Here is a 14,044-nt window from a genome sequence, read left to right as displayed (position 1 = left end):
AAATGAAAACCTAAGTCTTTAACAGAAGAATGACAAGGTAAAGACTACTGAACTACTAACTGTCTATCTGTGAAGCCTTCTAAAACTAATATGGATGTTGGGATAGACCCCATAACATCCTATAAAAAGAAAGACTGAAAGCAATAGATGTGTCCTCTAGAATGCAAGGAGGATCACCACTGACTCCGAGTGCTCAATTGGATCAACGAGGCGTAGGATGATATTGATCCTGGTCTGCATCAATGGTACGATGTAGGCCAAGTGGTATCAGTACATTGAGTGTATGAGTATGTAAGTTGGAATGCTAACACCATAGGCTAGAAAAAAGAGTCTGAAGAAACACTTACCTTGACTCTGCTCAACTTATGAATGACTAACTCATCTTAATATAAAACAATTTAAACACAAGTGCAATATAAAGAAAACGTTCAAAAACACGTTGTAATCTCTGAATGTATACAAGGATACAATTAACTCTGAGATGTGTGTAAAAATACCAATAAAATAATGTATATAAATAAATACATTAAACTTCTGTGGGAGTTACTCTAACTGATAACCATCAATTAAGAGCTACAATGATGATACAACGATCTACTTGATGCTTCCAACACATCCTATACCCGACCAAAAGTATAAAACCTGAACTGTCTAATGGATCCACTAGTCTACAGTGAAAAAGGTTCATCTAAAATGTATGACCTTTTTATACCCATGGTGGATACATGGTTTATGGGAGCTGTGAGTTGTTTGAACTCTCTCCATATTGGTGCTCAATACTACTCCCAAAATATATTAGCTCTTATGATATAAAAACATACTAATTTTGTGGTTTGATATTAGTGCTCAAAATACTTAGCTCAAAGGCTATCTTGGAATTATCAATTTCCCTGCCTTTTTTTTATTTAGAAAGCTATTTCTCTTTAACTGAAAACTAGCTCGAAGGCTCTTTGGAAATCTCAGTTTCTCTTGTTTTTAAATGTGAAAACATTTTAAGTTCTTTTGCGAATACTTAGTTCCCATACACTGCTTTGAAGGAATACCTCACTTTACTCTGAACTGAACTCGAGTTTAAGTCTTAAAACAACACTTCAAATGTTTTTGAAAGACTTATGAAACTTGAAATGAAGTTCTTTTTCTTATCTTTAGTCCTTACTCAAATTGATCTTTAAGTCTTAAGACAAGTTTAGAGTATTTGCAAAAGACTTCATGAAAGGACTTTAAGAGATCTCTAGACTTGGCTCTAAATTTTCTTTGAATTTGAAGTTATGGATTAAAGGTTGTAAACTTGTGTTTCTGGATGATTTCTATATGATTAGAAGTCATTTAGAGTAGTTAGAATCATTAGAAAGTGTTAAAACACCATAGAAGGACTTAATCGGGCCGAACTACAAAAACTGGGCGAAAGACACCGATTTAGGCGCATTCGGGGTGCGCCGTGCCAGACCCATTGGTCTGAGGCACCATTCTGGTGCATTGCAGGCGCCCCACAACCTAAGGTGCAGATGGTTCGCGCCGCGCCTGGTGTTACCCAGATGCGTCTGAACGATTTTCTTCTCTAGTTTTCTGATTCTAAATCGCCTTAACCTCCATAGTTTATCTTCCAAACCCTTAGGATTATTAGTACCTTCAATACCCATTAGATCTAACTCAAAAAATAACCCAGAATTACGAATCAAAGCAATAATAGGCATTCAACAACTCAATCAACAAGAATTCAAGCATGTATTTCAAGATTTTTACTATTCTTATTCTACCAATTCGAAAATCAAACGGTTGAAGCAAGGTTGGTGTGTGAAACACAAAAATATCTCACATACCTTGATAGGGATCACCCCCGACAAATTCCACTCGCAAACATTGGCGTTCTTGGTGAATCCTTGACTTTTTCTGCCTTCTCTTCTTCTTTTCTCTCTTCTCCATTCCCTAAGCGTGATTTTGTTTTTCTAATCTGAACGAAAAATTGTTTTTACCTCAAATAAATCCCTAAAATGATATAGAAAATTAATTGGTGGAAAGATTAGTTTGTCATTCCTTAAATCTGGATTGGGTTTTTCTTTACTTCAACAGCGCAACTTCCGATAGGCATATATCCCTTGTACGTTATTGAAAATGCGCAAACTCAGCGCGTTGGAAATTTCTCTCCAAGGGCCTTCCAACTATATCAAGAACTACCTCTAACTCATCCTGAGCTAGGAGTTATGACCGTTTGAAAGTGACCAAAAGTCACTTTTTTAACTTAGGAAATTTTCCAGAATTTTCCCTTTCTTTCCAAAAGTGATTATTTTTAGTTTCTTAGCTTATTCTAAGATATTTCAAGTTATGAGATGTTACATTCATCATCTGGCTTCAAAGGATGGGATCTTGGGAGTCCAAACCACGAACGGTGGTCCCACCCACAGTCCGTAGATCCTGGCGTGAATCTAGACTTAACTAAAAATTCTTAGGGTTATTGGGTGGATGAAACCCATTGATGAAGCCCTACAAACCTTTCTATTTAATGCCCAACTGCAATGGTGAAAAGGAAACCTGATTTAGAACCCTAGCTTCTTCATCTGGACCTGGGAGAGAATTGGAGAAGGATAATTATGGATGAGATTTGGGGGTTTGAGTGAATGAGAAAATTAGGGAAGCTTTGGAGGTACAAGGGTAGCTTTATGTCTTGAAATAAGGGTCAAAACGACATATTATAGGTACTAGATTCATAGAAAAAGACCCAAATATCCTTAAGAAATAAGTATCGGACAACCCTATGGTTGTGACCTACGACTCATAAAAATTTTTAAGGTCCATCTTGGTCAACGGTAAAACCAAATTTAGAAACTCAAAAATTCAATTACTTCCCACGAGATCATTTTACGGTGATTCAAATTTTATGCACTATGTAGTTATTATCCTTAGGACACAAGTTCAACTCCAAAATTTAACTAAGTAAGATCATTTGTATGAGAAAACCTTACGGCCCGTAGAATAACCTACGAACCTTCAAACCCTTACATTAGGCTGAGGTCTTAGATTAAATCTCTGAATCCATCTTACGAGTGTCATCTATGACTTGTAAAAAAGACCCACGATTCATCCTATTCATTCGCGGCTCAAACATCATAAAACTTGAAATTCCAAAGCCCAGTTCACTTCCTATGTCCAGTAGGACTTTCTACGGTCCATAGGTTCATCTCGTTGAACTCTGCTTCAGAGAATTTTTTACACTTTTTTTCCTTTCCCAACTTTGCGACTTTAGAGGTGTTATAGTGGGAACACGTGATGAATAATTCAATCAAAGAACTATTAGTTTAGTTACCAAATAACTTTATGTAATGTCATGATATAGAACAAAATTTGGTCTAATGATTAGCTAAATGAACTAGTGAAGAGAGGAAGAGGAGGAGGAAGAGTTTTTATTTCCCCCTTTTAGGTTTCCTCTTTTATTAGTTTATTGTGGTTTTTGTTTTCAATTTAAAAAGCCGAGGCCACCCGGCTCAAAATCCCTTAATCCTTAATTAAATAACTATCACTTATTCTCAATTAAAATAACTTGAGTCACTACAATTTAATTCTCAAGACTTTTCATTTAATTCAAAATCCTGACTTACTCCCTCATCGCCAAGTGAAGAAGACAGAAGAGTAATGAGGAGATACTAAAATAAGATCAAGAACAATAGAGAAACTACCTTCATGGACGGGGTCAATGGGTGATCAAGAAGACTCAATGCCTAGGGTGGTGACCTCCATTTCACTTTGTAGGATTGCCTTCCTAAGGACGATCCAAGTGGTCGATCCTACGTCCTAATTTATTACAGTGGGGAACTGCATTTGCATGGCCCCTATCCAATTCAAAGTATAACTTTTTTCTAGTATATCATTTATAGCCTTGTGATTAATTGAGCACCACATTCTCAATAGTTTATATCTTTTCCTATTGTAATTCACCTTGTTCTTCTAAGTGAAACTTTAAAATACAAATGCTTTGATCTTTATATTAAAATTTAAAATTGTATTATGATTACTAATAATTTACAACACATCTATATCAACCAACATGAAAAAGTTGAAAGGAATAGAACATAAACAAATAGGTTGATAGAATTGAATACTTCAATCTTTTTTTTCCTTATGTCTCATCTTCTATATCGATAAGTTGGGTTTAGTGACATGTACAAATAGTACTAAAATATAATTTTCACTAGTAATTGACTCTTGAAAAATATATTTTATGGAAATTAAGCTATTACCATTTATTAATTATCACTAAAAATCATTTTTAATGTAGTTTTATTACTTGAACAAGAACTGTCCTATAGGCTCAAACCACTTTATCCTTGAGTTATAATGAGATACAAAATCTAGTTGAACCATGACAAGCATATGAGACTAGAGTGTGATTGATAATCACCACCACCCACCAGATTATGGAGTCATAGAGAATCGTTCAAAGCCTGGTCCATCGGGTTGTGATGGTCATCTGGTTGTCTGATAGACTTCTTAATTCTTCTTCTTGTTGGTACTATGTATTATACATTTTTACATGTTAAATAATATATTTAGAATCCTTTAACTTAAAAAATTTAGAATCCACCTCTTCTTAGAATCAATATTGGTAAACGATCTTCTTAGAATAAAAATAAGCTCTTGGTACATTTTGTTATTCACAAACTAATCTATGATTAATTATAAAAGACTATGAAAATTATTTAATATCTTGGAATTTGTACCTTATGTATAACTTAAAAGGATGTTCATATAAAAGTTGTATTATTTCTTTATGACAATGTTTATCTTATGGTCAAAATAATATAAGAGATGGATTATAAAAGAAAAACATATTCTCATTTGTTGTTTTTTGAGTAGTTGTGTGACGAATTTCCTTATATATTTTGTGGATTTCACTCATATTGAACCTTCAAAACAAGTTAAAATCTAATAACTCTTTAAATGTTGTTGTTTTAATTAATAACATGCAGATGTAGTAGGTTTGTTAGGGGTTCAACTGAATTCAACATTTTTGACACAATTAGGTGTATAATTACCTAATAGTTTCTAAAACTGTGACAAATTCTAAACTTTGAATCCGTTATTCCAAAAGTTTAATACATTCAATGATCGAATTTTTAAAAGTTGAACCTGTCAAATTTGAATTCTGAATCTGCCTTTGAACACTTTATGAATTTACTACTATTATTTAATGATGTAATGTTCCATTTTTATTCTTCAAGATTAATTAATTGTATAAATTAGGCACGTATTTCTTCTTTCGTATATTGAGGATGTCAATTGCTCTTTTTATTGACAAACAATACTGTGTTCTTGGCAAATAATATTATAATCCCACATCATGAAGTGAATAAGACAGAAGAGTAGCAAGGAGACACTATAAAAAAGGGTCAAGATCAATTACAAAGAAACATACTTATCTGAACAGGGTTAATGGACGATCAACAAGGTCCATGACCTAGGTGGTAGCCTCTATTGCAATTTGGAGAGGTGCTCACCTAGTTTCTTTTCTTTTGTTGTAGAAGAAATGAAGAAGAAAATGGTTTGCTTTTTTGAATTTCTCCATAGGTGCAACCCATTTTTTTCTCTTCATTTCTTTTAAACAAAAAAAATTAGATATATTTTTCCATCATGTCATGACCCAAAGTATACCATAGACGTGACATGGCGTATAGAACTCCAGCTCTACACACAGTGGTGGAGCTAGAAATATTATTAAGAGTATCCAAGTATTACATAAGAATTTCTTTTTATGAATTGATGCACTAGACATTTGAAAATTGAACTATGTAATATTAACATTACATTTTTAGGAATAAATGTTCCAAAATTTTAAAAATCAAATTGCATAATATTTTACTTTAATATATATGTGTTCAGTTTAATATGAAAGGAAAGAACAAAGAAGAAAAAAAGGGGGGGGGGGATACTTAGCTTAAAATACAATCATTTTTACGTTCAAGCTTTCACTAATCTATGGTGACGACAAGAATAATGAGACATGAATAACAGAAGCACAATCAAACGAGGTGTTCTTTTGTTCGCTTTTACAAATAATTTAGAATCTTATTATTAACTATTAAATAAATAAGTACATTTAAATTTTATTTCAAATTTTAATGAAGCAAATTAAAAGGTCAAATTCATAGAAAAATCAGTTGACTACTAAGTGTAGATTCCTAATTAAGAAACATTTTGATGAAAAATAACAAATTTAATAACTATTATTTAGAAAGTAACTTAATTACCTTAGACAATAAAATGAGCAAGTTAATAATTAGATTAATAATAAAATAGGAGAATTCTATTAAAAATGATCATAGTTAAAACAAATGCAATTGCAGCGTTTCAAACCCACACCTGTGGGCTTAATAGGAGAGCCTCACACCATTGATCCAAGAGTCTCGTTGTGTCTAGGCTGTCCAAAGTATTAGATTTTGACACTTCAAGTAATATTTTATTTATCTGTACGGTATATTCTTCTAATGAAGGGTGTCCAGGCCACTGCCTACACCAACCATTTAGCATACATCACAAGATAGTGGAATTTAAAAAATTCAAAAGAAAGTTTTATATCACAAAAAGTTTGAAAAAGCGGAAGTCTAACATAAGTCTCAAAGAAATCTAGTAAATTAAGAGTGATTGAGACATAACCCATGCATAACATACAATACAGAAAAGTAAAGATAATCAGCAATAAAAGGTTCGATCCTCGGAACATAAGGACTCACCTATCTTCAAATCTACTAAAGTGAATACTAGCGAATAACAAAAGGAGAAGAGTCGTCAAACCCTACATTAGTGAAATAATGTAGGCAAAACTATGCTTTAGTATATGAAATGTGGCAAGTATGAGGGGAATGCAATAAAACATGAGTCATTATTATAAAAGGGACATAATTGAAAACATGGAACGCATAACCAAGTTAAAACATAATAAAATCGTTTAAGAAGATTCATAAAACATGAACATTGTCAATTCATCTTTAAATCATAAAAGAAGCTTCATAAAACATTAGAAATCAACTTACTGCTCCTTGTATGAAGTTTAGCGCTGATCGATATGAAGACCATGCGAACTATAACAGGGAATCCAGTGTCTGACCTACACCAGAAAGTGGTTTCCAACTTGCCAAGTTAAAGACTATAAACTTCTAGCTTACATGGATCCAGTAGCTAATGTATCTTTAAGACAATCATTATATCGGGGCACATATGTATTAAATAAGGATATTGCTACTAGAAACTAGACCTCAAGCTCTGAGAGATCTTCCATCTCAATATCCTCTCGATGCTAAGCATAAATCCCACAGAATAGTCTTAAATCTTAACTTGTCTTATTATCCATGTAAGGTCACATTTAGTAGTCAATCCAAGTTAAAGTCATTATCATCCCTTGAAATGTACAATTAACCAACCAATCCAAGCTAGAAACATCATAGTATAGCTTCTTAGACCATGCGTGAGAAAACCTTTCACCACCCATGATATTTTCATAATAGCTTTTAAGGCGCATAATCATTCACTTCATGCTGGAGATGCCCTACTACTAATGGAATTAGTTTTGAAAGTGTGATTTGTAGTCATTGATGGCATATTTTGATACCATACTAATCAAGACCTAATTTAGGAAAATAACCTGTAAAGCTTTGAGGGCAGATCTTGAAGTCATTCATGTCATGTGGACAAGCTTCATAGAATATATAGATATTTTTATCTAATCTTACTTGAGTCATAAACATGACTTTTCATAAAAACATACATAATTTCATAAAACATATTCATTGATTCTTTATAAATTCATGTAAATTAGGATTCATAGTCAAAATACATAGATCAATGCTACGGTTGTCACGACCCAAAATGAGTCACCCCCACGCGTAACTTCACTAGGTGGGTGATCAGTGAATTCAACTCCAACTTATATTTTGACATTCAACTTACGAAATACTAACCATAATGTGGAAGCTCAAATCTTATTAATGTAAGAAACATAAATCCACTAAGTCTATTACATATTATCTCTAAAACCTGAAAGTCATCACATCAAAGCTATCTAATCTCTAAATAATAAGTCTAAGAGTATCAAGACACCAAAACAAATAAAAGAATATTTTATGTCCAAAAATTAAGGATATCGTGCCATAATCGAGAATATTAAAACGCGAGCTAAAATGAATAACTCATCCTGAAACCTGATGTGCTAGAGATTGGCTAGAGCTGAAGGGAGTTGAAGTCGATGGTACACTTGCTACACTCCACAAAAGAAAAAAAAGAAAAACAAGTAGGGGTCAGGACAATGAACATGTACTGAGTAGGTATCATCGACCAACTCAAAGTAGAAACCAAAATGCAATAAGTAATAGTATAAAATCAACTATGACACTTACCAGGTGGCAAGAAACAAAAAACATGAACCAATGACAACAACACTAATGTAAGTATATGATCAGTCAACAGTATCAAGAACGCACATGGGGACTCATGTCTCCAAACCAAGCTATTTTTTGGGAATTGAGTTCTTTGTGATTGAGTATACTGCATGTCACGCCCGGAGCCTACACCCTGGACGTGGCCGACACCCAACGACTATTGCTGGCCTTGAGCGAACACTTGGCCTGACTTACTTAACTCATCGTAAGATTTAACTTAACTCAATAACATAGCTAGAAACATTCTCATGAGAAAATACTTTACATAATAATCTTGGCCAAAATGGAACTTAAGTCTCAAAGTTAAAACATCTGATATATAAGACAAAAATGACTAAACACTGAACTGTCTGATTATCAATCTGTCTATGAAGCCTCTACTAGTACTAAGATGAATGATGGGACAAACCCCACAACATTCTATAAACGAAATACGGAATGCAATAAAAGAGCCCTCTGAAGTGCAAGGAGGCTCACCACTGATTCTGGATGCTCAAATTGGATCAACGAAGCTATGTGTGCTGATCCTGGTTACTTGTGTCTGCATCATAAGATAATGAAGGCCAACTGACATCAGTACATTCAATATACGAGTATGCGAGTTGGAATTCCAAACAATAACTATCAATCTTGAAAGGGGTTTAAGATTGAACTTACCTTGGCTCTGCTCAACTCAAGAAGAAATAACTCAATATGAAGCAATAAAGACATATGCGACCTATATATAAAGCTGGTAAAACAGTGTAAACACTTATTTCATTAAATAAAATACAATAGCAAACTCAACTTTACTTATATATGAAAGTATAATAGTTTCTGTGGGAGATTCTCGAACCGACAACCATCACTGTGAGCCTAAGTGATGATACAACGTTTTACCTCACGCTGCCAAGGACCATCCTATACGTTGCCATCAGTATAGGACCTTACTAACTTAGTGGATCCACTAGCTTAACTTACGTGATCATTTAAAAAGTATGACCCGTTAATACCCATGATGGCTACATGGTTCTCATGGAGACTTGAGTTAATATGAACTCTCATCCCCACATCGGTGTTCAATACTAATCCAAAATATACTTTAGCTAATGCTTTTAAAAAAACTTCCTTTCTTTAGGTTGAGATGATTTGCTCAACACTTTAGATTTAAAAAACTCCTTTAGAATAAATTTCCCTTTTCTTGTTCAAAAATCTTTTGGGAAATCTTACTTTCCTCTTAACTTAAATGTGAAAACATTTATAAAATTTTTAGGGAATACTTAGTTCTCTTATAACTTTTGAGAATTTGACTCAACTCTTTACTCTTTGCTCAACTTGTATCTTGAGCCTTAAAACAAAGTTAAAATGTTTGTTTAAAACTCTTTGAAAACTTTAAGAAATTACTTTGACTTGCATCTTAACTTCTAAACTGACTTTTAACTTCTCTGACTTTAATCTTAACTTTCCTTGAATTGGATTATGGATTCAAGGATTATGATCTCATGTTTATGGATGATTTCATGATGTTTAGATGTACTTTAGAGTGTTGGAATCAACTAGGAATTATAGGTACATCACTTAGGAATCCAGGTGACCTTGGCGCTCTAAGAGGCGCGGGGCACCAGAGCCTAACGGACAGACACTGTCCTCGGGCATTCTAGCTGGTGCGGCCTGCCAGAGCCTGACAAATAGAGTCTTTCCTGAGGGGCTCTGGTTGGCACGGCGCCCCAAGGCCTGTCAAAAGGGATTTCCTACTTTTCTTCTCTGATTTTCAACTCTAAATCTCCTAAAATTTCATGGATATTTCTCCAAGCACTTAGGATCACTAATATTCTCAATACCCAATAAATTAGACTCGTAAAACATCCCCCAAACACGAATAAAAAATATTAAAAGTATATTACAACTTAACCAACAAGAATTCAACGATTTTTCATCAAGAACTTCAATGTTTATCGTTCAATCTAGACTAACTTGTGAAATTGATACAAATTGGTGTTTGGGTGGAAGAATCCAACACAGAAAGATCTCACATACTTTGAAGGGATATCACCTGACAAAATCCACTCAATGATCTTGGCGTTCTTAGCGAAATCTTGGTCTTCCTCTTCTCTTCTCTTTTCTCCCAAGCCTTAAGCGTATTCAACTTTTCTAAAACTGAACTAAGGCTTGGTTTTACCCCTAATAAACCCTTAAAACGAGTAAGGAAATAGTATGGTGAAAAGACTTCTTTACCCTTACTAAAATCTGGATTGAACTTTCCTCAGTCCAACAACCCAACTTCTGAAAGACATATCTCCCTCATACGACATCAAAAATGAGTAAACTCGGCGCCATTGGAAAGATCTTCCTAAGGTATTTCAATCGACATAAAGAGCTGCCCATAAATCTTCCTGAGCTAGAAGTTATTGCCATTTGAAAATGACCAAAACTCATTTTTTTAAACATTAAGAAATTTCCAGATTTTCCCCTTTTATTTTCAGAAGTAATTATTTTTGGTTTCTTGTCTTAATCCTAGCTATTTCGAGCTACGGGATGTTAAAATAATCCTTCTTGGGAACATTCGTCCTCAAATGAGAAATTTTTCACTAAGCAAAAGGTAGAAACATCGTTTCAACACTCAACAAACAAAATCAAGTAATAACATGCTCACACATAGTCTTATAGAGTGCTAAGAAGAGAATTTAGTACCTTGATCTGCATTCTTTCCGTGTTCAAAGAGATGTGGATATCTCTTCTTCATATCCTCCTCAGCTTCCCAAGTCGCTTCTTCAACAAATGGTTCCTCCAAAAGGACCTTGACTGATGCAACTTCCTTAGTTCTCAACTTGTGAACTTGACGGTCTAAAATTTGAATCAGAATCTCGTCATAGAATAAGCTATCCTTAATTCCAACATCCTCAGTTGGTACAATCAATGAAGGATCACCCAAGAACTTTTAAACATAGAAATATGGAATACATTGTGAACCATTGCTAGCTCTTGGGGTAGCCCGAACTCATAAGCTATATTGCCAACTCTTTTGGAGATTCTGTAAGGACCAATATATTGGGGACTAAGTTTCCCCTTCTTACCAAATCTCATAAGACCCTTCATGGATGAAATTTTCAGATACACCCAATCATCCACCTCATACTCTAACAACCTTCTCCTAACATCTATATAGGACTTTTGGCGACTGTGTCGTTTTCAATATCTCTTGAATCACTTTCAGCTTATCCATAGCTTGGTGAACTAGATTTGGTCTTATCAACCCTGCTTCACCAACTTCGAACCATCCAATAGGAGATCTGCATCTTCTCCCATAATAAGGCTTCGTATTGAGCCATTTGGATGCTCGAATGGTAACCGTTGTTGTAAGCAAACTCAATGAGAGGTATGTGAGCATCCAAATTCCCTTTTAAATCAATAACACAAGCTCTCAACATGTCTTCAAAAGTCAGGATAGTACGCTTTGCTTGTCTATCTGTCTAAGGATGAAAAGCAGTGCTTAAGTTCACCTTTAAATCCAAACCCTTCTGGAACGATTTCCAGAATTGTGCAGTAAATTGTGCACCTCTATCTGAAATAATAGAGACTGAAACTCCATGAAGTCTTACCGCTTCTTGAAGGTACAACTTACCGTAATCCTCGACCGAATAGGTAGTCTTTATTGGCAAAAAGTGGGTTAATTTTGTCATTCTATCGACAATTAACCAAATAGAATCGTGCTTCCTGTGAGATCTTGGAAGGCTTGTGATGAAGTCCATATTAATCATCTCCCACTTCCATTCTGAAAGTTCTATATTCTGAGCCAAACCTCCTGGCCTTTGGTGTTCCACTTTAACTTGCTGGCTATTCGGGCATCTGGCAAAAAACTCAGCGCTATCTTTCTTCATGCCTTCCACCAATATACCTCTCTCAAATCGTGGTACATCTTGGTGGAACCCAAATGAATGGAATACCTGGAGCTATGAGCCTTCTCCAAAATCCTCTCTTGGAGTCCATCCACCCTAGGTACACACAACCTACCTTGGTACTTGAGCACACCATCGATCTCCTCCTTGTTCAAAAGCCAATACTCTTTGCTGCCTTCAAATCAAGCAAAATGAGGTCGTGGTCTTGTTTCTGTTTCACCTCTAATACTAGTGATGATTCAGCCCCATTAGTCACCACTATCCCTCCTTCTGTGGAATCCATAAGTTTGACTGCTAGACGTGCAAGTATGTGCACATCATTAGGTAACTCTCTCTTTTCTTCTTCAACATGGGCGATACTCCCCATGGATAACCTTCTTAAGGCATTAACAACTACGTTAGACTTACCTGGGTGGTAAAGAATACTCATGTCATAATCCTTGAGTAATTCTAACGACCTCCTATGTCTGAGATTTAGCTCCTTCTGAGTGAACACATATTGGAGGCTCTTGTGATCAATGAATATGTCAACATGAACACCATACAAGTAGTGACGCCATATCTTCAAAGCAAAAACTAATGCAACCAATTCTAAGGCATGATTTGTATAGTTCTTCTCATGAACCTTCAACTATCTAGAGACATAAGCTATAACATTGCCGTTCTGCATCAACACACAACCTAAACCAAATCTCGATGCATCACAGTACACCACAAAACCTTGAGTACCCTCTGGTAAGGTCAAAACTAGAGCAGTAATCCAACCTATTTTTCAACTCCTGAAAGTTTTTCTCACAAGCTTTAGACCATAGAAACTTAACTGTCTTCTGAGTCAACTTGGTAAAAAAAGACGAGATAGATGAAAACCCTTCAACAAATCTCCTATAATAGCCAGCCAAACCCAAGACACTCCTTATATCTATTAGGGGTCTAGGACAACTCTGAACTGCTTCTATCTTTTGAGTATATCTACTCTAATCCCATCACCAAAAACAATGTGGCCCGAGAATTCCATAGAGTTAAGCTAAACCTCACACTTGGAGAACTTGACATATATCTCCTTATCTTCAAAGATTGTAGAACAATCCTGAGGTGTATTTGTCAAGCCAAAGGACATAACCGAAAATTCATAATTTCCATATCTTGTTCTAAAAATTGTCTTTGGAATATCACATTCCCTAACTTTCAACTGATGGTAGCCTGATCTAAGATCAGTTTTCGAGAAGCTGGAAGCACCCTGAAGCTGGTCGAAAAGATCATCTATCCTTGGAAGAGGATACTTATTCTTGATGTTCACCTTATTCAATTGGCAGTAGTCTATAAACATCCTAAGGGAACCATCCTTCTTTCTCACAAACAAGACCCGAGCGCCTCAATGTGAGACACTTGGTCGAATAAAGCCTTTATCTAACAAATATTTCAATTGTTCTTTCAACTCTTTTATCTCTGCTGGTGCCATTTTGTATGGCGTAATAGAGATACGACGAATATCTGGGATGATGTATATGCCAAAATCTATTTCTGTCTCAGGAGGGACTCCGGGTAGATCATCTGATACGCTCAAACTTACTTCTCAAATAAGAAGTAAAGCGGTCGCGTCAAGTAAATAACCCAACTAGTGAGGTTGGGATCGTTCCCACGAGGAAAATAGTCTAGACTTAACTTCAACTTGTTTATTACTATTGTTCGGTTGATGACTTCCTTGGAAAGTAAAAAACATAAAAAGGGGGGTTTGTATTTCCTAAT

General features: G+C 35.1%; 2 non-coding genes across 2 annotated transcripts; both read left to right on the top strand.

Annotated features, from left to right (window-relative positions):
* Positions 1–3,667: 3,667 nt before the first annotated feature.
* LOC114077387 lies at positions 3,668–3,828 on the top strand. The gene has a single exon (XR_003578696.1). It is a non-coding gene; the product is annotated as a U1 spliceosomal RNA (small nuclear RNA).
* A 1,575-nt stretch (positions 3,829–5,403) lies between these two features.
* LOC114077389 lies at positions 5,404–5,567 on the top strand. The gene has a single exon (XR_003578698.1). It is a non-coding gene; the product is annotated as a U1 spliceosomal RNA (small nuclear RNA).
* Positions 5,568–14,044: the final 8,477 nt, after the last annotated feature.

The sequence above is a fragment of the Solanum pennellii genome, chromosome 5 (genome assembly GCF_001406875.1).
Source record: "Solanum pennellii chromosome 5, SPENNV200".
NCBI classification, from domain to species: Eukaryota; Viridiplantae; Streptophyta; class Magnoliopsida; order Solanales; family Solanaceae; genus Solanum; species Solanum pennellii.
Note: the sequence above shows the minus strand (reverse complement) of the source record. Positions and strands in the feature narration are given on the sequence as shown.